General features: G+C 42.6%; 1 protein-coding gene across 11 annotated transcripts in view; it reads left to right on the top strand.

Annotated features, from left to right (window-relative positions):
* Positions 1-24,510, top strand: part of PLCB1 (phospholipase C beta 1) — an 807,198-nt gene that overhangs the window by 72,373 nt on the left and 710,315 nt on the right. The window lies entirely within an intron of this gene.

Raw genomic sequence — 24,510 nt, 5'->3', positions numbered from 1 at the left:
GCTCCCACAGAGCCCTGTGGTTTTCTTTGTTAGAATACAGGAGGAGTTTACCATTGCCTCCTCCTGCACAGTATGAGATGATGCCTTTCAGCATCTTCCTATATCTCTGCTGCTCGATATAGTACCAGTGGGGATTTGAACTGGCAACCTGCTGCTTGTTAGTCAAGCATTTCCCCACTGTGTCACTTAAAGTACCCTTATTAATATTGTGATTGTTCCTGAATCTGCTGCCACCATTCTTGTATTCTTTCCTATAATATCAATTGCCCCTCATAGCGTGGAAATGCTATAAGCATGGGGTATAACGCCAATACAGAAAGTCCAAATATTTCAAAAATAGAGAGCATTTTTTTCATAAAGAAAAACAAAACAAAAGTTTGTCCTTTCCAAGAAATACACAGTTCAAAACACAGCTGATTAGAGTTTACTTTCCTTCGGTCTGAGTCCCTTTTATCCTCATTTCTTCTTTGGCAGCTAAACTTCCAACTGACTCTAAAAGTATACCTTATTCTGACATCTACAGAACTCTTCACAAGAAGTACCGAGCAACAGTTGCAATGCTTAACTCACAAACCCCAAACAAAGTAAAATAGAGAAATATAAACAGCTTTTAACTATTAAAATTAGTCAGTTATTCACAAAGACATATGCTAAGCAATGGATAGAACTTGAATGTGAAGAAATGACTTCTTGAGTGTGGGAAAATTCACCTATGTTAGTTGCATTTCTATGGAATAGTTTATATTCCATTACAATAAGATATTATTTCTTTTGCACTGAGGCAATTAGATTGTAAACAGTGAAGGGCTGGTCTACTTGGCTGTTTGACTCTAGATTCTTGGTGTGTGTGTGTGTGTGTGTGTGTGTGTGTGTGTGTGTGTGTGTGTGTGTGTTTAGAAGGCAGTAGTTTTGACACAGCTTAGGCATTATTTTGTGACAGCCAAAAACTACCTAGGGAGCCCTTCCCATTGAACAAAGATCCATCCAGTTGACTTAAAAGGTAACAGCATAGCTGAGATTGGCTGGACCTACCTGACTATTCTGGGGGATGGACACTTAGTCAGACCATTCAGTCTGTCTAGTTCAGTATTGTCTACACTGGCTGGCAGCAATTCTTCTAAGGTTTCAGACAAGAGTCGTTGCTAGCCCTGCCTGGAGATGCTGGGTTTGAACTTGTTACCTTCTGAATGCAAAGCAGATGCTCGACTGGCTGTATCCCTTTTTACAGGTTCAATACAGCATCTAAGCAGGCTCAAGGGAAAGAGTTGATTGGGTTGTTGGACAGAGAGCTCCGGTGGCCAGAGAGTTAAAAGGGGGGAAAGCGGGAGGAAGAAGCAAATCCAGGGAGGAGAGCAGAAAGACAGACACAGCGAGTTGGTCACTAGGAAGGTTGGTTCTGTCCAAGATAACTTCAAAGGAGCTGAGTGTCTGACCTGAGCACCTTGCCCAAGTGGTTTAATCACAGCACCTTCAGGAAGCCGAGCAGCTGAGACAGAGCTGATTAGCAAGATGCTTCATCTTCAGGGAGTCTGACCGTTCAGTGGTTAACTGGCCAGCAGTAGATGGGAGGACCAGATGCAAGACTTCATGCCTGAGGCAAGAGACAAGGTGAAGACCTAGTGCAGCAGTTGGGCAGCTGCAGCAGAACTCTGGGGGCCTGACATGCGAAGTCAGGCTTCATGCTTTGACAGCCATCAGAGGCCAGTGAAAGAAAAAAAATTCCTTATTTTGAGACTTATGTTCCTACAGGGCCTCAGAGAGTGATGTTGGGGTCACAGGCATCCACACAACTTTTTCTGGTGGGGGGGGCAGGCACAGAGCCAGCAATTCATTGGAGTGTGCCCCTCCCTGGGAGTAAGCCCCGTGGAATTTAATGGGAACTCACTCAGTCCAGGGGGGCAACTGCCCCCTCTTGTCCCTGTCCCCCGATCACCCATGGTTGGGGTAGAGAGGGGGAATCTGGACTGAGGTTTTGGTGGGGATTAGGACCAAGACCAGCCTAATTAAGCAAACCCTTTACAACTTTTAAAATTATGGTTGGACTACCCCACTTAAATACATGTGATTAGTGACTTGGTTACAGCACCATGCTGACATCAAAACATCATCTGCTACAAGGGAGGAAATTCATTGGGTCATTAGGTATCTGAGGGGTACTTGGATTGGTGGCAATAGGAAGGTTGTAGGTTGTCTCACTAGATATGGGGCAACCCTATCAGAGTGTTGCACTGGTATGGATTTAATTCTGTCAATAAGTCAGAGTTAAATTGTAATGCAAGGTTTTTCTACACCAGATAAGGCTTTGCAAAAGTGTGTAAGGGGGAAGTGGTTGAGCCGATGATATTCCCACTCAGGACTGACTGGAGATGTTTGGTTCCCCAAGTGAAACTACTGCTCTTGACTAAAGTGCTGTCCTACAAATTATGTAAAATATTGACAGAAGTTCTGAAATAGCTGCTATTTTATTAAAGTTGGTTGACACACAAAATGCAGGTTCTGAACAGTCCAGTGTCTATAGTGCTGGGCAAAAAGGAGCAGAAGAGGCATTGGGACCTTGTGTCAAGGCTCTGCTCGAGAATGCTTTCAGTGCCATAACAAGTGAAGTAAGAACAGGTTAAAGTGCCCCTGAGCAGCTACAGAATGCAAGTATCATGCAACTTGTAGCACATGGGGGAGGGGGGGGGTTAAGGTTTCCAGAGAGAATTGAACACTGGCATCTCTCTCGCTTTTTCTTGGGACTAAGCACCGCAGAAAATGGTTCCTATATTCCTGAAGGGCTGGGCATCTTTTAATTGATTTGATGCTTTTTGGAAGATAATGGGACACAAACTCTACAGTACTCGTTTAAAAAGGAAAGGCAGGCTTTCAGTTGCAAAGCATGACACTCCAGCTCAGTACAATTGTTTCCCATATTCCATTACTAGTGAACCTCTATAATATGAGGAATTTAGGTTTTTTCCCTTGTGCAGATGTTTTGTGCACTTTGTCTTAAAGGTGCAGCAGTGGGAGAAAATAATGGGGAATACTGTATATACAAATAGTGATGGGGTGGAACAGGGAGAAGAAGAAAACTGGGGTGTGCATATGCATATGTGATGCCTGCTGTCACAATGCAAGACAGTTGACCCATCACAGCTGAACAGATGCAAAGAAAGTGAAGGCCTGTCGGTTGCATGGAAACTTCCTTCCCAACTCAAATAAATATTTCTCTATACAAAAAGTTACAAACAAAAATAAGGTTATAGAAATCATGCTTGTAGAACTCAGCCATCTGGCAACGAAAGGCTTGACCTGATGGGTTCTTTGCCTGAGGTCTGAACGCGCTCAGTGCTGCATGTCTGGAATGGCAACATCTCGGGGCAGCAGGGTTAATGCTGTTAGTGCCCTGCCCATATGAAACTCCTGCTTTGTTATGACTCTTGAAAGTTTTGGCAGTTTATTGCCTTCCTTTGAAATGTTAGCATACTGTAGAAACTGTATTGGCATTGCCGTCTTTTGCAGGGAACAAAGGAACTAAATACCCACTCTTGCACCCTGTTCAGACAGAGCAGGATAGAAATGTGACATCTCTGGATGTTCACTTCCATGATGTGTATTGCAGGTTCACAATAAACTCTGAGACAATGTTGAGGTTTCCCCGTGTTAGTTTTTCACGCTCTGAAATCGCAGGTATTGCAAAGCTGAGATGACACAAGCAATGGCATTGATAGTTTAATATGAAAAAGCCTTGAGTGTTAGAAAGAAGTTGGGTTCTCTGTACCTGGGAGTGCTGTCTTTTGCGGACTTGTCAGCCTTGTGAGTTGTTTGTTTCCTAGTGTGTGTCTCAGGGTGCAGGTACAAGCCAACATGGTATTGGGTGGTGGTCCTGGTTGGATTTCAGCTGGAGATTTTCCAGCAGGAAAGTGGGTTCCTTACTGTGTGCTTACTGCAGAGCTCTTTGCTATGTTGAGAGAGAAAGAGCAAGGAAATATGTCCTTAGAGCTTGTAACTTAAAAGGGAGCCTTTCATAAGCAGAACCAGGGGCAGAGAGAAGCAGCCCAGACAGTCATGATGTATTGTGCCACTTGTTCTCTTTCTCTTGTTCTGCTATATTGTAAATGGGTTAAGGGCAAGACAGGCTCAACAAGTGACAAATCGGCTCAACAATAGGAAGCTGAGTGAATTCAGCATTACACTGCTTCTGGTTGACTTGCCACTATTGGTGACAAAGTTTTTCATTTAAAAACAAAAACTATTCTTTTCATTAAAAAAAAACAACAACAATTTCAAGGGGCAAGACACAGCTAGGAAGTGGTCAGAATTTAGACCATCAGTCAAAACAATGTTTTTAAAAGTTCAGTACAAAATGTATATACTATATGATTTCCAGAGTGTATTGCAATTTTAGTGTACTGTATAGTACTTGGCACCTGTCCTGGGATGTAGCTATAATTGAGCAGATAGATTCAAAGAACCTGGGCCCCCCCAGCTCCACCCCCTCTTCATTATCTTCTTCACTCAGAGGGGCCTCCAGGGAGAGAGGCAAACACGGGCCCCTCTCCCTAGCTATGTCCCTGCACCTGTTTTCAAATTCTAATATGATAATTGTCACATGCTGATATAATTCTCACCATAAAGCAATGGCTTTCAGTCTTGTCTTGTACATGTATTAATGTTAACAACAAATATTAAGAAGGGAAGCCTATGCTCCAGGAAGTTACTTTTTTATATTGATAACTCATTGTACCCTTAATTTGTGATTAGCTTTTCCATTGCTGTTACAGATTTTGTCAAATTCCACCATAGTTTTCTCCTGTTCCAGTTTTTACTATTAAAAAGTTTGCTGTCCTGTGGAGAAGTTTTATTTAGCTCATTGAAGGATTTTTGGATGCCTCCCACCCTTCCGAGTAAGATGATGATGGGATCAGTTTGTATCCATTTGCAATTGGAGACCTGTGACAAATTTGATTAATTGCAGAATCCATCGGAATGAAGTAACTTTTTAATACTAGGTATCTGGAGTGCTTTAGGTGCCATATTGATTAGTCTTTTTAAAAAAAGATTGTCTTACTACTACTTGAACTTAGTTGTTTTGTTTCTTGGGGATAATATTTTTGAAGAGGAATAAAATACTGCACAAAAACAATATGTACCAAGATACTTGACAGATGAGATCAGCTGGAATCTGTAGATCAAATACTCATTCCTAGGGGCAAGGAGGTACTCTGCTCCAAAGGAAGTCTGTCGGAAGTTCATTTAGATCCAGTAGTCCAAAATGCAGTATCTTACATGATGTGCATACTGCACAAATATATTGAATGTCAGAAGATCGTAAACAGAACTCTAGCTTGGGCCTGCAGGCTACAACAAGTAGATTTGTTAATGCTTAGCTATCCTTCTTGCTGTCCTCTGTTTCTGTACTTTGGGCACACAGGCTTCAAATGGTTGCTTGCACAATAGTTTTAAGCCTCCAGGGCTATGAATTTCGAGGGGTCACTGATAATTTTTGTAGGTAACAGTTGGAATTTGAGAAGTGCCTGCTGTGAGTGTCTGCATAGTAATAGATTTGTATGAAACTGTAGCTGGTCAAATGGGAGCCGAACTCTGAAATAAATGAAGTCATAGGAATATTCCATTTATAGGAATAGATAGATCAGGGTTGCTCAACTTCAGCCCTACAGCTGTTTTTGGATTACAACTCACTTAATCCCCAGCCACAATGGCCAGTAGTCAAGGATTATGGGCGTTGTAGGCCAACATCTGGAGGTGGTCCTAAGTTGAGCAGCCCTGAGATAGATCCTTGTGCTTATGTTCTATCTGAACTTTACCCATTTCCTTTTGGGTTTTGTACAGTCACCAGAAACCACAAAATCTGTCCTTAAATATATGATCAAATATTGTCACATGCTTCCTGTCTAAACAGCTGGTGCAATAATAAGCTGTGAAGTACCCTTTCAAATATGTAGCTTTCTACAAATGAACAAAATGTATAGAACAAATAGAAATGAACATCTATTATATATTTTGAAGCATTTGTGCAAGATAGTCATACTTCCCAATGACCTACAGATAAGGAACTTTACATAAACTATGCTGCCACTGAAATTAGCTAAATGCACTACTTTTTACACTAGAATATGCTTGGGGAAGGGTTTAAATAATGTTTTACAATGCTTTTAGAAGCAGTTCTGAATACAACCAGCAGATTTTAACTGTTAAGAACATAAGTACAGCATCAGGCTCAGGCTCAAGGCCCATCTAGTCCAGCATCCTGTTTCACACGCTGGCCCACCACATGCCTCTGAGAAGCCCACAGGCAAGAGGTGAGGGCATGCCCTCTCTCCTGCTGTTGTCCCCCTGCAACTGGTATTTTGGAGGCATCCTGCCTCTGAGGCTGGAGGTGGCCTCCAGTCTTCAGATTAGTAGCCATTGATAGACCTGTCCTCCCTTAATTTGTCTAAGCCCCTTTTAAAGCCACCCATGCTATTGGCCATCATCACATCCCGTGGCAGAAAATTCTATAGATTAATTATACGCTGTGTGCAGAAGTACTTCCTTTTTTGGTCCTAAATTGCTTGGCCAGTTTCATGGGATGACCCCTGGTTCTAGTGTTGTGAGAGAAAGAAAAATGCATCTCTGTCCACTCTCTCTATTCCATGCATGACTTTATCCACCTTTATCATGTCTCCCTGTAGTTGCCTCTATTAAAAGGCAGATTAAAAAGCCCCCAATGTTGTAGCTTTGCCTCATAAGGAAGGTGCTCCAGGCCTCTAATCATCTTGGTAGCCCTCTTCTCTACCTTTTCTAGTTCTACTATGTCCTCTTAAAGATACAGTGACAAGAACTGTATGCACTACTCCAAATGTGGCTGCACCATAGATTTGTATAAGGATATGATAATATTAGCATTTTTATTTTCAGTCCCCTTCCTGATGATCCCTAGCATGGAATTGGCCTTTTTCACAGCTGCTGCACACTGAGTTGACATTTTCAATGAGCCATGACCCCAAGATCTCTCTTCTGGTCAGTCACTCGGACCTCATCAGTGTATATGTGAAGTTGGGGTTTTTTTGCCCCAATATGCATCACTTTACACTTATTTACACTGAACCACATTTGCCATTTTGTTGCCCACTTGCCTATTTTGGAGATATGCTTTTGGAACTCCTCACAATCTGTTGTGGATTTCACTACCCTAAGTAGTTTAGTGTCATCTGCAAATCTGGCCACTTTGTTGCTGACCCTGACTTGTAGAACATTTATAAACAAGTAAAAAAGCACTGGTCCAAGTACAGATCCTTGGAGGACCCCACTGCTTTCTTCCCTCCATTGTGAAAACTGTCCACTTATTCCTACCCTCTGTTTCCTGTCGTTCCACCAGTTACCGATCCACACATGAACCTGTCCCTTTATCCCATGACTGTTAAGTTTACTCAAGGGGAACTCAGATCACATTTATCCACATGCCTGTTGACACTCTCAAAGAACTCCAAAAGGTTAGTGAGGCAAGACCTGCCCTTGCAGAAGCCATGCTGGTTTTCCTTCAGCAAGGCCTGTCCTTCTGTATGTTGAACAATTTTGTCCTTAAGTATGTTTTTCCATCAATTTACCTGGCACAGAAGTTAAGCTAACCAGTTGGTAATTTCCTGGATCCCCCCGGATCCCTTTTAGAAAATGGGAGTTACATTAGCTACTTTCCAGTTCTCTGGTAGAGCCAAACTGCAGGGCCAAGTTAGATATTTTTGCTAGGAGACCGACAATTTCACATTTGAGTTCCTTCAGAACTCATGGGTGGATGCCATCTGGCCCTGGCAACTTGTTGACTTTTAGTTTTTCAGGACAGTTTAGAACATCTTCTCTTGTCACTTCAAATTTGCTCAGTTCTGCAGCCTCCAAACCTGAGAAGCTTGCTTCTGGAGTGGGTATATTGTTGATATCCTCTGCTGTGGAGGCAGATGCAAAGACCTCGTTCAGTTACTCTGCAATCTCCATATCCTCCTTAATAATCCCCTTTCATGCTCTCATGATCTAAGGGTTCAACTGCTTCCCTGGCAGGTTTTCTGCTTATATTTAAATATTTAAAGAAGTTTTAAGGAAGATATATTTAAAACAGTATTTGTTATTCTCCTTGTCCATTCTAGCTTTATGCTCCCCAAACTCTTTTTTTTTTTTTTTTGCACATTTCTTATTGTCTCCTTGTATTTCTCTTGCCAGAGTTTGTTCCTTTTCTCTTCATTTGGGCAGGACTTGCATTTTCGGAAGGAAGTCGTCTTCCCTTTTGATAGCTTCCCTGACTCTACTTGTTAGACATGCTGACATTGTCCTAAACTTGGTGATGCCTTTCCTCCTTCTTGATATACATTCCGACTGAGCTTCTATTATTGTGGTTTTGAATAAGTTCCATGATCCTCCTGACTTCCTTTCAGCCTCCTTTTTAGCAGTCCCCTCATTTTTGAGAAGTTTGCTCTTCTGAAGTCCAACGCATCTGTGTTGGACTTGCTTTGCAGTGCTCCACTCGCATGTAAGCTGAATTGGATCACATTATGGCCACTATTCCCCAATGGTTCTACAACTCTGACATCTCTCAGCAGGTCCTGGGTACCACTCTGGATTAAGTCCAAGGTCACCTTCCCTCTGGTTGGTTCCATGACCGACTGTCCTAAGACACAGTCATTCAGCGTATTGAGAAATTTGGCCTCTCTGTCAATACAGAGAGTACATGAATTCGCCCAGTCTGTGTGAGGGTATTTGAAGTCACCCATTATTGCAGCTCTGTCTCTCTTTGACATCTCGCTGATTTGCTTCTCCAACTCCAGGTCACTCGCAGTGTTTGATCTGGAGGGTGATAGCACATTGCTAGTAACACATTTCTTTTAACTCCTCATATTGTCACCCATAATGATTCTGTGGAGGACAGAATCATTGTTCTTAACAGATTTTAAACACTCAAATCAGATCAGTAATTCCAAAATGATGACTTGTCCAGGAGAAGCAGAAGATCATTCTCAGATTCAAAGGTACTATGATTCACGTACATCACATATGGTAATTATTAAATTAAGTAACATCTAAAGTTCAAATTTTACAAATGTCAAACTATTCTTTTACTTCCCTTTTGCAAGCACATTAATATTTTGAACCTATATTTAATTTCTTTGTCACTGTAATCTACACAAAATGACTTTGCCCTGTCAATGACAGGCCTCACATACTATACTAGTATTATATAAAAAGTGAAGTGCTGTGAAGTGGGAGGGGTAGAGAGCTCCATTGTGCATTTGGGCAAGTGAGCAGTTCAATAACATTTCTAAATGAAACTGCAGTCAGTTGGAAGAATTGGAGTTTGGGCAAGTTTCACCTCTCCTTGATTTCACTTCTTGCCAATATGCAAACTTTAATTTCTTTTTTTAGAATTAAAAGAGAAGCTTGTCTTGCTCACCAGTCATGATTGTGCAGTGCACCCACTTAGCCAAATGTAGTTTAACACATCATGTCTTTGAAGGTAATGTGCTTGAAATCGGAAGGCACCATGTGGAGACTGTTTCAAGCAGCTTCTGCTGTTAGAGATATCATGTCGCTAAACTGTGTGTTACTGCTCGGATGTTTTCCTTGGTAGATGCAGAAGGATGACGCAGCTAGCATGATTTAAAACTCAGTGGTGATGAAGAGACTACATTTGTGTTCTGCATAAAGCATGCTTCAGTAAACTGTGCTCCCCTTTAACTGAAAAAACGATGAGCTGAACATTTTCCAGTGGCTGAGATAGAGATATTTTCAAACTTCCTCAGTAAGAACGCTGTCAGTTCCTTGGTGCACTTAATGTACAGTGTAAAACTGACTACAGCAATAATATTTATGGGATCAAGAAATAATCAAAGAGTACAGATGTCACTTAATGGACATTAAAGATTAGACATTTTTCTTAATAGTTGTTTAGAGGCTGTTGGATAGATGGAATCCTACAGCTTGTCAACAAGCACAGCTGCAGCCAAACAGTATTTCAACTTAAGCTGTTGAGATGATATGATTAATAGTACAAGGGACTGACCACTTTCTGTGCCTTACTGTTGCTCTTCACATATATTTTTATTTGTTTGTTTATTTTACATTTTTATATCCTGCTCTTCCTCCAAGGAGCCCAGAGCCGTGTACTACATACTTAAGTTTCTCCTCACAACAACCCTGTGAAGTAGGTTAGGCTGAGAGAGAAGTGACTGGCCCAGAGTCACCCAGCTAGTATCATGGCTGAATGGGGATTTGAACTTGGGTCTTCCCGGTCCTAGTCCAGCACTCTAGCCACTACACCACGCTGTCTCTCTTATTTATACAAACACATATAGTGCTTGTAGCAGGGGGGAGGGTGCCTAAAAAGATGGAGGGAGACGTTATCGATAAAATATACAATTATAGAACTATCTTGAGTCAGTGACAGAATCCTTTGTGTACTCAAAAAATATTGGAGCACATTTGAGTATCTTGCAGCCAGCTGAAACCTGAGCAGCACTTTAGGTGACAGATGTAATTATGGCCTAGTTCTCTATGAGGTGATCACCCTGTGCTTTGAGGGGTGACAGAAGGGGCAAAGTGCATTATGGAAGGGTAAACTGTGTTCCACATAGGATGTGGAAATGGTGGGGGGAGCAGGTTGGGGGCAAATTACTTGTCTGAGGGGGTGCATCCCCCCCTTCTGTTACCACCTTGGTTGTACCACTTCAGACTGTAAGTTGAGGTTGGAGTCAGATTGGCATAACTGCTGCTCCTTGGAAGAACAAGACTGTCAATGTTTTTAAAAATCTGCAAGTTGGTGGGGGGAGACCAAGGTTAGTTTACTTCTCTCTAACATGCTAGTTTGCTAGGTTGAAGGAATTTCTTTTTCCTGGATTAGCCTCCCACCCCTACTGGAAGTACCTCTAAGTGCATTCTGAAAAGACAGTCTAGATATCCGTTCACCACCTGAGTGAGAACTGAGCATCTTTTTATTACACTTAACTGCCTGGAATACTTCGGATAGAACCGTGGGCTTCACAGTATTCCATTGTATACCAGACTGGCTTGCTACCTGGCAGAGAGAGTTCAAGCAAGTATTCCACAGTTGCGAACTGAAAATTTAATTGAATGGTTGACCTCTGGGGGATATAAAGCACTGCATTATTGTAGGGTAATATTGTTGTGTTTAGTACCTTATTTCACAAAGCACCATTGATTAACACATGGAACATCCCTGGGGACATGTAACCACTCGTGGTGTTCACTCATGAGGCCAATTCAATTAATGTTCAGAAAGTCTAATCTAACACCTAATGATGGGCTTAATAGTAGTTGCACTTGGCAATTTCCCACCAACTCTTAGATAAATATTAAGACAACTGACGACTGAATCACACATTGAAAGAAACAGGCCCTGAATTATAGGCATATTTTGGGCATTCAATGACTTGATGACGATAAACGTCAGTGTTGTATTCTGCTGCTATATGCATAATGGGAAGAGTGTTCTGGTAGGAAAGGAGTGCTTTAGGCAGATAAGTTATAATTAAACAAAGGTTGTGTAGCTGCTTCTAACAACTTGAAGAAGATGCTTGCTTGCTTCAAAATCTTGTCTGTGCTACCTCAGAAAAAGTAATTGAAAGAGGTCAGAAATAAAATGCACAGCAAAATGACCCCTCAGTGCTGAGGGTACGCATGAACCAATTGATGTAGAATTGGGCCAGTTTGATGGTTCTGTTCGCGATAGAACCAGACCAAGCCCAGTTCGATGCGAACCACTGGTTCTGCATCGAACAGTTAGCGGGCTGGCAGCGTGGGAGCCATGAGCAAGGTTGTTCTAATGCTCTTACCCAGCTTGTTGCAGCTCACGGTTCACTGCCTCCATCCCCAGCTGAATTGCCAGCCATATCACTGTTTAAACACAGGCCACCTGTGCAGTGGTGGTGGTGTTCCGGCCTCCACACGTGCACCATTGTGTGAGCAGGCAAATGGCCTCCATGCATGTGCGGAGACCACACAAATGGCTTCTGCACATATGCAGTGGCCAGAACCATGCCAAAGCTGTGTTGCCTTCATGCCTTTGTAACACTAGGTAAAGGAGAGGACACTGAGGGGGATATCTAATCCACTGACCAAACCCCAAACCAATCAGGCACTCGTGCGATTTTATTATTTTTTTGGTGATTTTTACATTTTTTGCGTTTCCTCCATAGGGAATAATGGGGATTTGAGGATGCCTATCTTCCCCCTTGGGAGGTGCCTGGACACAAAATGGGTTTGGGGGCAAGGCACATTGTGCCACAACCCCCTCGCTGAAGCCCCAAGCTAGTGGGGTTAATTTTTTTAAAAAATAATTTTTAAAAGATTTTGAATTTTTAAAAGATATGAATCCCTCTTCCCATTCAGAAAAAGAACAATGGGTGACCTTAATGGCTGTGAACTCTGTGAACTCAAGAGTTCCCAGCAATTAAGGTCACACACTGTTCTATTTCTAAGTAGAGGAGGTTTCATTGCATTGAAACAGGCTAAAATATTTAAAATATATGTTAAAAACAACAACCATGAACCCCAATGGTTCAAATTGAAACTTGTTGGCACACCCTTAGACAGGTTTGCATGAAACTCCTTTGCTTGAAGCAGAGAAGCTCCATTTAAGATAGGGAGCAGGGTTTTTCTATTGGATTTTCTATTGGTGTGGTGTATCCAACATTTTGACTACATCTTTGGTACGAGTGGTAAAGCCAATCAGGGAAGAAGAGGAAGCACAAGAGCCCTCTTCTGATGTTAATAGTGTGAGCAGCACTCCCACCTGCAAAAGTGAGGAGGATCAATCAAGGTTGCGGCTCACAGAATTTATTTATTTATTTATTTATTTGATTTGTATACTGCCCTTCCGAAATGGCTCAGGGCGGAATCTCTGGTGAACACACACACGGCGCACCCCTTCAGACAATGTCTTAAGTGTGTGCACCTGGTGGAAAGATGTGAGTGATAGTGGTTGTGTGGGGCTTCCTCCCACTTTTGAAGTTGAACACTTGAGCACTGTTTGCACTTAGAACATCTGAAGAGGGCTAATATTTTCAGGGATTGAGTGAAGACCTGAACATCCCAGCTTGTGGAGTTTAGAAGATCTAAAGCAATGGGTCTAATGGGCAGTTGCGCTGTAGAGCTTTTCTATAGGCTGCTGTGGAATGAAGAAATGTTCCAGAAGAAGGGTTGAGGGAAAGGACAAGATGAAGCAGGATTTAATTAATTTTTTTTTAACAAAACCATCATATGATGTTCACCTCTACAAATTATAAATTCAAGATAAATTACAGCATTCAAGGTTTGCAGTATACCCATTACACCTGATACACAACATACTTCATAGAGAACAATACAATAACATATGATATCATACCATACATAAAACATCCTATACTACGGCTGCATAAAATTCAATAAAACAATCAAATTATATCATATGTAACACACTGGAGGAGCTTAGATACAGTACAGAAAAATGCCAAAGTATTTCAAGTTATTGGTGGTGGCATAAGTCCTTCCTTCCACCCCCACCAGTTTTGCCACGGATAAGAAAGGGTCCTCGCTTGCTAAAATTCTGTGACTGCCTGAATTGTTCTATAACCAAGGTATACGGATACTTTAGTCTCAACTGTTTTCTGGTATTCCTCCATATACCTTTGGAACACCAACACCCTGATGAAGAAGGGCTATGGTGACAGATTGGAGAGCAGGCAGAACTCTAGAGAGGTTGCTAAAACGATGTCGCCTTAAGCAAAAATTTAACTCAATAAGTCATATAGCCAAAACCAAGACAAAAGAGTGAAGAGAAGACTAGAATAGGAATGATAGGTCTTCATCCAAGCAGTCTACAGTTGAGCTGCATGGAACACTCAAGCCTGAAGATTCCAGGGCAACTGCCAGAGCTTTGTTGGGCTTGGTTCCCGACCCAGCTCCTCGTCCTCCTGGCAGCACTTCTGCAGCTGCTGCGGCCGCCATCAAAGCAAGAAACAAAGCATGTGCTTTTAATGTGATAAAGTGTCATAATACCAGATGGTGTAAGTTCCATTGGTGGGGGAAGTTTTTATGGAATTCAGATTCTGGATTGCATAGCGACATGAACTAAGTTAGCTATGAATCACTCCCTTACTTAAGCCAACTCATAATAAATTAAACAGTATACTATTTAAGGAAGTTTTTTATTACCCATGCTTTCCGTAAGGAAAATAAGTTTGAGATCAACGGCATTCTCTGTGTGTGTCTGTCCGTGGGTCCATGTACCCCTTCCCTCCATCAACTTCAGAATGCCTGGACCATTATGAACCAAGTTGGGTAAAGTTGTAGGGTTACCTCAACAGCCTAGCTGATCTACCCCAATTCAAGATGGCAGATCTATAAATGTTTGAGGTGCAAGTGGGCTAACCTGTGAACCATCAAACCGATTTGAACATAAGAACAGCCCTGCTGGATCAGGCCCAAGGCCCATCTAGTCCAGCATTCTGTTTTACACAGTGGCCCATCAGATGCTGCTGAAAGCCTACAGGCAGGAGTTGAGCACATGCCCTCTCTCCTGCTGTTACTCCCTTGCAACTGGTACTCAGAGGCATCCTGCCTTTGAGGCTGGAGGTGGCCTATAGCCCTCCAACTAGTAGCCGATGATAGAACTCTCCTCCATGAAGTTAGGTTGTTGGCTGTCACCACATCCAGGTTGTTGGCTGTCACCACATCTTGTGGTAAAGAATTCCACAAGTTGATTATGTGTTGTGTGAAAAAGTACTTCCATTAGTTGGTCCTAAATTCCCTAGCAATCAATTTCATGGGATGACCCCTGGTTCTAGTGTTATGGGAGAGGGAGAAGAATTTCTCTCTATCCATTTTCTCCACACTATGCATGATTTTATAGACCTCAATCATGTCTCCCCACAGTCGTCTTTTTTTCTAAACTAAATAGCCCCAGGTGTTGTAGCCTTGCCTCATAAGAAAGGTGCTCTAGGCCCCTGATCATCTTGGTTGCCCTCTTCTGCACCTTTTCCAGTTCTACAATGTCTTTTTAAAGATGTGGTGACCATAATTGTATGCAGTACTCCAGGTGTGGCCGCACCCTAGTTTTGTATAAGTCCAGAATAATATTAGCAATTTTATTTTCAATCCCTTTCCTTATGATCCCTAGCATTGAATTGGCCTTTTTCACAGCTGCCGCACATTGAGTCAACACTTTCAACGAGCTGTCCACCACGACCCCAAGATCCCTTTCCTGGTCAGTCACTGACAGCTCGGACCTCATCAGTGTATATGTGAAGTTGGGGGTTTTTTTGCCCCAATATATATCACTTTACTCTTGCCAACACTGAACTGCATTTGCCATTTTGTCGCCCACTCACCCAGTTTGGAGAGATCGTTTTGGAGCTCTTCACAATCTGTTTTGGATTTCACTACCCAAAAGAGTTTGGTATCATCTGCAAATTTGTCTACCCCCTGATTACCCCTACTTCTAGATCATTTATGAATAAATTAAAAAGCACTTCTTCCCTTTGTCATGAAAACTCCATTTATCCCTACCCTCTGTTTCCCGTCCTTCAACCAGTTAGCAATCCACTCATATACTTGCTAGCTTGTACTTGTCCCCTTATCCCATGACTGCTAAGTTTCCTCAGGTGTCTTTGATGAGGAACTTTGTCAAAAGCTTTTTGGAAGTCCAGGTATACTATGTCAACTGGATTACCTTGATCCACACACCTGTTGACAGTCACTCTCAAAGAACTCCAAAAGGTTTGTGAGGCAAGATTTACCTTTGCAGAAGCCATGCTGGTTCTCTCCCAGCAGGGCCTGTTCTTCTATGTGCTTTACAGTACTATCCTTGAGGATGCTTTCCATCAATTTGCCTGGAACGGGTGTTAAGCTAACGAGCCTGTAATTTCCTGGATCACCCCAATCCCTTTTTGAAAATCGGTGTGACAGTTGCTACTTTCCAGTCCTCCAGTGCAGAGCAGAGATAAATTATATATTTTAGCAAGGAGGTCGGCAGTTTCACATTTGATTTCTTTGAGGACTCTGCCATCCAGCCCTGGTGATTTGCTAGTTTTCCGTTTTTCCAGACAGTTTAGAACATCATCTCTTGTTACTTCTATCTGGCTCAGTTATTTAGCCTCTGTCCCCAAAAAGCCTGGTTCAGGAACAGGTATATGCTCAGTATCTTCTGCTGTGAAGACTGAGACAAAGAACTCATTTAGCTTCTCTGCAACCTCCATATTCTCCTTAATAATCCCTTTCACTCCCTCATTGTCTAATGGTCCAACTGCCTCCTTGGCAGGTTTCTTGCATCTGATGTATTTAAAGGGGAATAACAAGTTTTTGTTATTCCCCTTGATGCTTTTAGCTAAATGTTCCTCAAACTCAGGGTGTGCCCCAAATGACACCCCCCCCCCCGCCCAGGCTACCGGGAGCCCCAAGCAAGTGCTTTCCTATCCTTTTCAGGCAGCGTTTGCTTCCTGAAAGCATCTGTTCCCATTTTTCTTCCTTCAGAGAGGGAGAGAAAGGGAGAATTGATGCTTTCAGGCAGCAAGCGCTGCCTGAAATGATACACACAAAGGGTGTGTGGCCTCGAGCTCCGAAGAGCCAGAGCTAGTGCTTCCGTATCATTTCCTTTCAGGCCTTGTATTGATACCCAAAGGGTTTCTGTGGGGGACTCCAGTTCTCCTAGGTTTTCTACCTTGTTAGATTTTATCCCTTTAACATACAGTGCTACTCCACCTCCAAGGCGTTCCTCCCTGTCCTTTCTATAAAGTTTATATCCAAGGATAACAGTGTCCCACTGGTTCTCACTTTTCCACCATGTTTCTGTTATGCCCACTAAATCTATTTCTGTGTAAGCAGCCAAGCACTTGGGTTTCACCCAAATCTGAAACCGATTTGAATGGTTTCAGCTGTAGTGAGTGAAATATGGGGACACCTCATCAGTGTAGTTTGTGATGATGTCATCCACCCTGATTCAAGATGGCGGATGCACAAATGTTTAAGGTGCAGTGGGCTAACTTGTGAGGATGGTAATTATTAATTGAGATTATAGTGAAAGGAAAGTAGGCAGATTAGTTCTTAGCAGAATAACTTGTTATATTTCATCTTAACCTGAAATATTGTACTATAGATGATGTACCTCACGAAGTTGTAAAAGCTTACAAAGATCTCTAGTTTGGATTTTCCATGGCCAAGACCTGTACCAACTATTGGGAGGGAAGAGGTGTGAGGTTAATTTAGTTCACATTATAAGGTTGTTATTAGTGGCAGGACCTCTAAAGATTCTTTGTGATGTGAGATTTTATCAGTGGGGTCCTTAAGTCTGGTAGGACACTTGGGTCCACAAATAGGCATGACCCAGGCCATACAGGGGCCATTTGTGTATGTGCGATGGACTCCAAGATGGCCGTGCTGGGGAAAGGGCCAAAGACCGCCCAAACCAGATGATGGGTGCATAACGGAGGCCAGTGGGGGGAGGGGGAACTTCTGCAGACCCCCATCCCCTGCGCCTCAGAGAAGCCCCCCGGAAGGATTAAGTTGGAAAAAAATTAAATATATATATTAATTTTTGGTCCATGGACCTCCCAAACAGCCGGGGGAGGTTTGGCCCGGGGTTGAGCCAAACTGGGGGTGGTTCGGCTCAACTCCTAACTGTCAAATGGAACTGACTTGAAGTCCCAAATGCACTTTGTATTTTGCCCGGAAACATATTGGCAGCCAGTGTAACTGTTTCAAAACAGGAAAAATATGGTCTCTCGGGGTTGCCCCAGAGACCAATCTGGCTGTTGCATTCTGAACTAACTGAAGTTTCCGGACTATGTACAAAGGCAGCCCCACGTAGAATGCATTGCAATAGTCAAGCCGGGAGGTTACCAGCTGATGCACCACTGTTTTGAGGTCATCCTTTTCAAGGAATGGCGCAGCTGTTGAATCAGTCGAAGCTGATAGAAAGCACTCCTGGCCATGGCCTCCACCTGAGATACCAGGGTGAGGCCTGGGTCCAGGAGTACTCCCAAGCTGCGCACCTGCTCCTTCTGGGGGAGTGTAACCCCATCCAGCACAGGAAGGGTAACCCCATCCCCAACCATCACAGGCTCCTCCTCCCTATCTGCATATGGAATCCCCGCTGCCCAATCACCATGGTGCTTCTGTTTGCGAACTCTCACGAGAGCTTTCACTTAGATATAGATGTTTCAGGCTGCAGTTTTTTGGAAACTGGAGATTGAAAAGTGGGTGCTGAGTCAAAAGAGTACTTACGCAAACATGCATATGGAAACAGTCAGTGGTTATTATGATGGCCCTTGAGTAAAACCTGGGTCTTTCCTACCAACCCCTTCCTTGGATGTAAAACTCTTAGACCAAATACCACACATAGAGGGTTCTCCCACTGTGACAGCTAATAAGAACATCCAGAAATGGCCATCAGTAAGTGGTCTTGTTGCCTTGAAAGCAATAAGCTCGAACCTCTGAGGGCCTCTTATTTAGTTTTACAAACATAGGAGTGTTGCAGTGTTAAAAGTAGAGAAGTATTTGTGTTTAACAGCTTGTTTCATCTCTTCTGTTAACTCTTTTCTCAGCACCCACATCATGTTCTCCCTTCTCTCTCCATCCCCACAGGTATCTGAATTAAACCTTTCTCTTCTTTGATTCAATAGTGTGTGCTTTCTCTCTGTACCACTATAGATCTATATTCATATTGTGCTCTGCCCTCTTTACTTTGTGCCCATCCCATGGATTTTTCAGCATTCACATATTGTCTGATGGCCACTTTTTTTTTTTTGGCCATCTTTCCAGTTTCTGTACCCCTCCCATTATTTTTATTTCTGATTGCTAGCTTGGGTAGCATCAGCACCCAAAGCATTGCGTGTTCTATCTTCCAGCAGCGTATTGTTGTGTAGGAGTTGCTGAAATGCGTGGGCCCATGTGGCATAGCTGACTAACAATAACCAGCTGGAAAAGCAGGCACCAACTCTGCTATAGACCCATAAATAAAGGGAGAAAAGTGGAATGATTCTGGTGTTGGGCTATGGTTGCCAAGGTTGTTGAGTTCATTACTGGTTTTCACTTAAAAAGGGTAAAACTTCATTTTGGGAGGCAGCTAGCGAAATTGTGTGTGTGTGTGTTTCTGTTGACATACACAAGAGTATCTAGCTTTTCCTCTTTTTCTCCCACCCCATTTTCTTCCCTTATCTTTAATTACTCTGGCGGTACCTCATCAGAGTTTCAGTCCGGACTAAAGAATAGTTGGAGAGTGCTTAATTGGAATCGGTGAAAGGAACATCTTAACTAAGCTTATCAGAGTAGCCTTGCATGAGCACTGCCTTGCAGTTTGCTATGAGCCAGCTCAGACGAGTGTTTGGTGGTTCACATGTTGAGGGGCAGGGATTGTGGTGAATATGCCCATCCTGATGTCACTACAAGACATCCTGACACACTGTTGGGACATCTCTATTTGAAAAGGGTTTTGGAGTGCGTGCAGAGGGGCAATTTTGTTGGATGCCCCCTCATGATTAAAGGATGCCCTGACTGTGTTTGGACATCCTGTAGTGATGTTGGGACAGGCTCTTGCTTGTCACATTGCCGCCCTCAACATGTGAGCTGCCAGATGCTCTTCTGAACTGGGTCTATGACAAGTAGGATATTGGGGAAGTGGTGGACTTCGGAGCTGCTTACCCATTCTTCCTGGCCTTTCCCTATTAAATGGGTGGAATTCAGTTTCCTGAGCAGTTCTTTTCCTGTGGGGTAAATGTTTGATTGCTATTTTTATTTGGCAATAGGTACAGGTAATGGAACTGTTGGTCACCTAGGCCTTGGATATTGCTTTGGCTTGGCTCTTACAGCCCTATACTCGACCCTCATGGTGGACCCGACCCTCATGGTGTAGAGAACTTTTTATAATTAGCTTGTTACTCCTGTGTTTGGAATTTGAAGTGAATTTGTTTCCTAAAAACAAACTTATTTATCACTTGCAGTAATCTATCTCCAGATTTGAGTTTTCTACTCCGTGATATACCCTACAAATAAACCAATGAGGTCTTAGGAAGAAATTGAGGCACTCCCAAATGCCATTTGTCAACTGCCATGACACACTCAAGTGGTGTCAAGCATATGATCTCCTTGCAACTTGAGCTGTAACAAAAACGTCTGAGGGTGTAAATATAGGAGACTGGTTAAAACTCTCTGCTAGGCTCTGTTTTTCTCACAAGAAGCAATGCAGATGACATTACACATGCATTTGTTGCCACCACTCCCAATTTTGATGCCTTTGGGTGGAGCTGTAAAGACGGAAAGTTTGTAGTTACTCCAGGGAAGATGTCTTAATTGGCCTGCTAGCCTTGAGTGGTGTCAGCTTCTCCTATAGCAATGCCTATAGTGTGGTAATGTAGATGAGTGGTTTGAGGTGTGTGTGGCAATAGATTTAAATGCAGTCCAAAAAGTTACTTTATTGTATGTCTTTTGTATTTGTCAGAATACTACTTAAAGGCAGAGAAATTAAGGTTAACAGCTATGGCTTGATGACTTGGAGCTCTACACTAGGCAGGTGTTACTGTAAGATAGATAATCTTGTGTAATTAAAGTTGCAGAATCCTTCCTCATGTTAATGAGCCAAGACATTTACTTTGCCTCATGTAGCTGGCAGGGCAGAAGGACCAAATTAGATCTTTTCCCCCCGCCCAATGGTATCAGCAGGTCAGATTGCTAAGATTTTTAAAAATCTTATATTTTTTACAGTCCTGCTGTTTAGAGATTTGTGGTCTGTAACAAACAAACAAACAATAGCTCTCATTGATACACAACGAATAGAAAAAACATTCTAGATAGCAGGTGTTTATTTGGCCTTCTGCTTCAGAATTGGACTATTTACATCTTGGCTAGGACTGACAGAGGAAATCCCCATGGGGGTGGACTTGTTGGAAAGTTTGTCGAGAACAAAAGTGGCAATTGGCTCAGGAGTCAAATGTCCACTAATCCTGAAAAACTTCTGCAGTTTAACCAAATAATGTGTAATTTAATTGTGCAAGTTTTTCCATGAAGCTTGTGTGCATGGCTCTTTGCCAGTGTAATTTTATAGCCCAGTAGAGTGAAGCAAGGAAAAACCAAAAACTCATACTATATAAAACTCCATGTTGAGGATTATAATCCATTTTAAGTGTGTGCATTCACTTCAGTTAATTGTAGTGCATAATGTATGGTCATGCATTCACTACCATACTTCGAAACCGTGAAAATGAAACCTTGGTTGGCCTGACAGACTACAATATATTGTATCAATTGTTTGTCTTATTTCAAATGGTTCTCATGAGACTTGGATCAAATTATGGTACCTTTCTGAAGGTAAGATACTAACACTGTTTTAATTATGAGTCAAGAAAAGTGGTAGAGCTTCTCTGGCTAGTTGAGACAGAATGCTCAGTTGATCACACAGTAGAAGTCACTTGAAAACCCTTGGGTATGAGAGAGAAGATGTAGGATAAAAAGTAAGGGCAGCATAGGCTTTCAGTGGTCTAGAAAATGAAGAGGGATTGGAATGTGAAGACTGAGATTTTGTGCTTAGATTGTACGTTTCAGAGGGGCAGCCTGAAGTCAACAGGTTCTCCCAGGAAACAGAAACCCAGAATGCAACATCTGCCCTCCTGATTCTCTGCTTTGTGAGTTGGGGGGAGTAGATTTAGAGTACAAAAGGCAAAGTTGAATAGGGGTGTTAGAGTGAGAGATTGCTTGCAGAACACAGAGGAAGAAGGATCAGAGCTGTTGCAGGAAAAAAGGAGTGGATGGAAGGACTGAAGAGCTGGTGAGACTAGCTGTTTTAGGGACACAGTTGTAAACAGGATAGCTGGATGCATTTAATAAACTTCTTTAAATATATTGGAAGCAGAAAAGCTGTCATTGGACCCTTAGTTAATGAGTGTGTGAAAGGGATTATTAGGGAGGATAAGGTGATTGCAGAGAAGCTGAATGAGTTCTTTGCATCTGCCTTCACAGAGGAGGCTACTGACCATATACCCACTCTGGAACTGAACTTCTCAGGCTTGGAGGCTGAAGAACTGGGCCAATTTGAGATGTCGAGAGAGGATGTTCTAAACTGTCTTGAAAAACTAAAAGTTAGCAAAACACCAGGGCCAGATGGCATCCACCCATGAGTTCTGAAAGAAATGTGAAATTGCTGATGTCCTAGCAAAGAATATGTAACTTGTCCCTACAATCATGCACTGTACCAGAGGACTGGAAAGTAGCTAATGTAACTCTGATTTTCAAAAAGGAATGGGGGGGGGGATTCCATGAAATTCCATGCTGGTTAGCTTAACTTTGGTACTGGGTAAATTAATGGAAAGCATACTTGAGGACAAAATTGTTAAACATATGGAAGAAAGGGCTCTACTGAAGGAGAACTATTTGTCTCTAAACAAATGGACAGTTTTCACAATGGAGGGAAGTAAGAAGTGAGGTCCCCCAGGGATAGGTACTGGGACCCGTGCTCTTTAACTTGTTCATAAATGATCTTGAAGTTGAGATAATGCAGATGACGCTAAACTATTCAGGGTAGTGAAGTCCAAAACATATTGTGAGGAGCTCTGAAAGCACCTCTCCAAACTGGGGGAGTGGGTGACAAAATGGCAAATGTGCTTCAGTGTAAGCGAGTGTAAAGTGTGATGCATATTTAGGCACACACACCCCCAACTTAACATATACACTAATGTGGTCTGAGCTGACTGACCAGGAGAGAGATCTTCGGGTCGTGGTGGACAGCTCATTGAAAGTGTCAATTCATTGTGCAGCAGCTGTGGGAAAAAGGCCAATTCCATGCTAGGGATCATTAGGAAGGGGATTGAAAATAAAAATGCTAATATTTTAATGCCCTTAAAAGGTCATAATAAAATATTAAATGCTAATATTTTAATGCCCTTGTTTCTAGAAAAATTCAGGCATTAGCAGAAGTTGAGCAAGTGAGGACCCTTTGTTACTGGTGGCAAAATTGGTGAGGGTGGAAGGAAGGACTTAGGCCACCATCAGTAACTTGAAATACTTTGGCATTTTTCTATACTGCATCTAAGCTTTTCTCTGTGGCATATATGATATAATATAGAGAATTCTGACACAGGTTTATCTGTGGCACATATAAGAACAGCCCTGCTGCATCAGGCCCAAGGCCCATCTAATCCAGTATCCTGTTTCACACAGTGGCCCACCAGATGCCACTGGAAGCCTACAGGCAGAAGTTGAGGGCATGCTCACTCTCCTGCAACTGGTACTCAGAGGCATCCTGCCTTTGAGGCTGGAGATGGCTTCTAGCCCTCTGACTAGTAGCTGTTGATAGGTCCCTCCTCCCTGAAGTTATCCAAACCCCTCTTAAAGCCATCCAGGTTGTTGACTGTCACTGCATCTTTTATATGTTATAATTTGATCATATTATTGAACTTTATGCAACCATAGTATAATGTTCATGTATTGTATGGTATGGTATCATACGGTAGTGTTCTCTATGAACTATGTTGTGTGTCTGGTGTAATGGGTATACCCCAACTTTGATCTTGAATTTATAATTTGTAAGTAGTCTGAACTATTGACAATAGTCTGAACAGTGGACAATGTATAATGGTTTTGTTAATTTTTTAAAAAAACCTTTAAAATTCTCCTTCATCCTGTCCTTTCACTCAGCCTTTCTGCTGAAAGATTTCTTCCATCCACATGAGAAGCTCTACAGCGGCAGCTGTACTGTCCATTAGACCCCTTCTTCTAGATCTTCTAAACACCCCAAGTTGGAAAGTTCAAGTCTTCGTCCAATCCCTGAAAATATTAGCCCTCTTCAGATGTTATAACTGCAAGCATCACTCATGCCTATAACTGCAATGCAAAAGTGGGGAGGAAGCCCCACCCTACTGCTATCACTCACCTCCTCCCACCAGGTGCACATCCTTATGACATTGTTTGTCTGAAGGGGGATGCACCATATGTGTGTTCACAAGCGATTCCATGAGCAACAACCTGGATTGATCCTCCCCACTTTTGCAGTTGTGGCCACATTTGAAGTAGTGTGTGCAGTTCTGGTCACCATATCTTAAGAAGGACATTGTAGAACTGGAAAAGGTGCAAAAGAGGGCAACCATGATGATCAGGGGCCTGGAGCACCTTCCTTATGAGGCAAAGCCACAGTATCTGGGGCTTTTTAGTTTGGAAAAGTGGTGACTATGAGGAGACATGATCGAGGTGTATAAAATTATCAGTGGATTAGAGAGAGTGGGCAGAGATATTGTTCTCCTTCTCTCACAACCCTATGACCAGAGGTCATCCCATTAAACTGAAGAAAGCGAAATTTAGGATTGACAAGAGGGATGTGGTAACATCATGGGATGTGGAGATGGCCATTAGCTTGGATGGCTTTAAAGGGGGCTTAGACAAATTCATGAAGGGCAGCCCCATCAATGGCTACTAGTCTAGTGGCTGCAGGCCACCTTGAGTCTCAGAGTTAAGATGCCTCCAAATACCAGTTGCAGGGGAGCAACAGCAGAATAGAGAGCATAATCT

The sequence above is a fragment of the Hemicordylus capensis genome, chromosome 1 (genome assembly GCF_027244095.1).
Source record: "Hemicordylus capensis ecotype Gifberg chromosome 1, rHemCap1.1.pri, whole genome shotgun sequence".
Lineage (NCBI taxonomy): Eukaryota > Metazoa > Chordata > Lepidosauria > Squamata > Cordylidae > Hemicordylus > Hemicordylus capensis.
The sequence above is the reverse complement of the archived record's forward strand: the minus strand, read 5'-3'. Positions and strand labels throughout refer to the sequence as shown.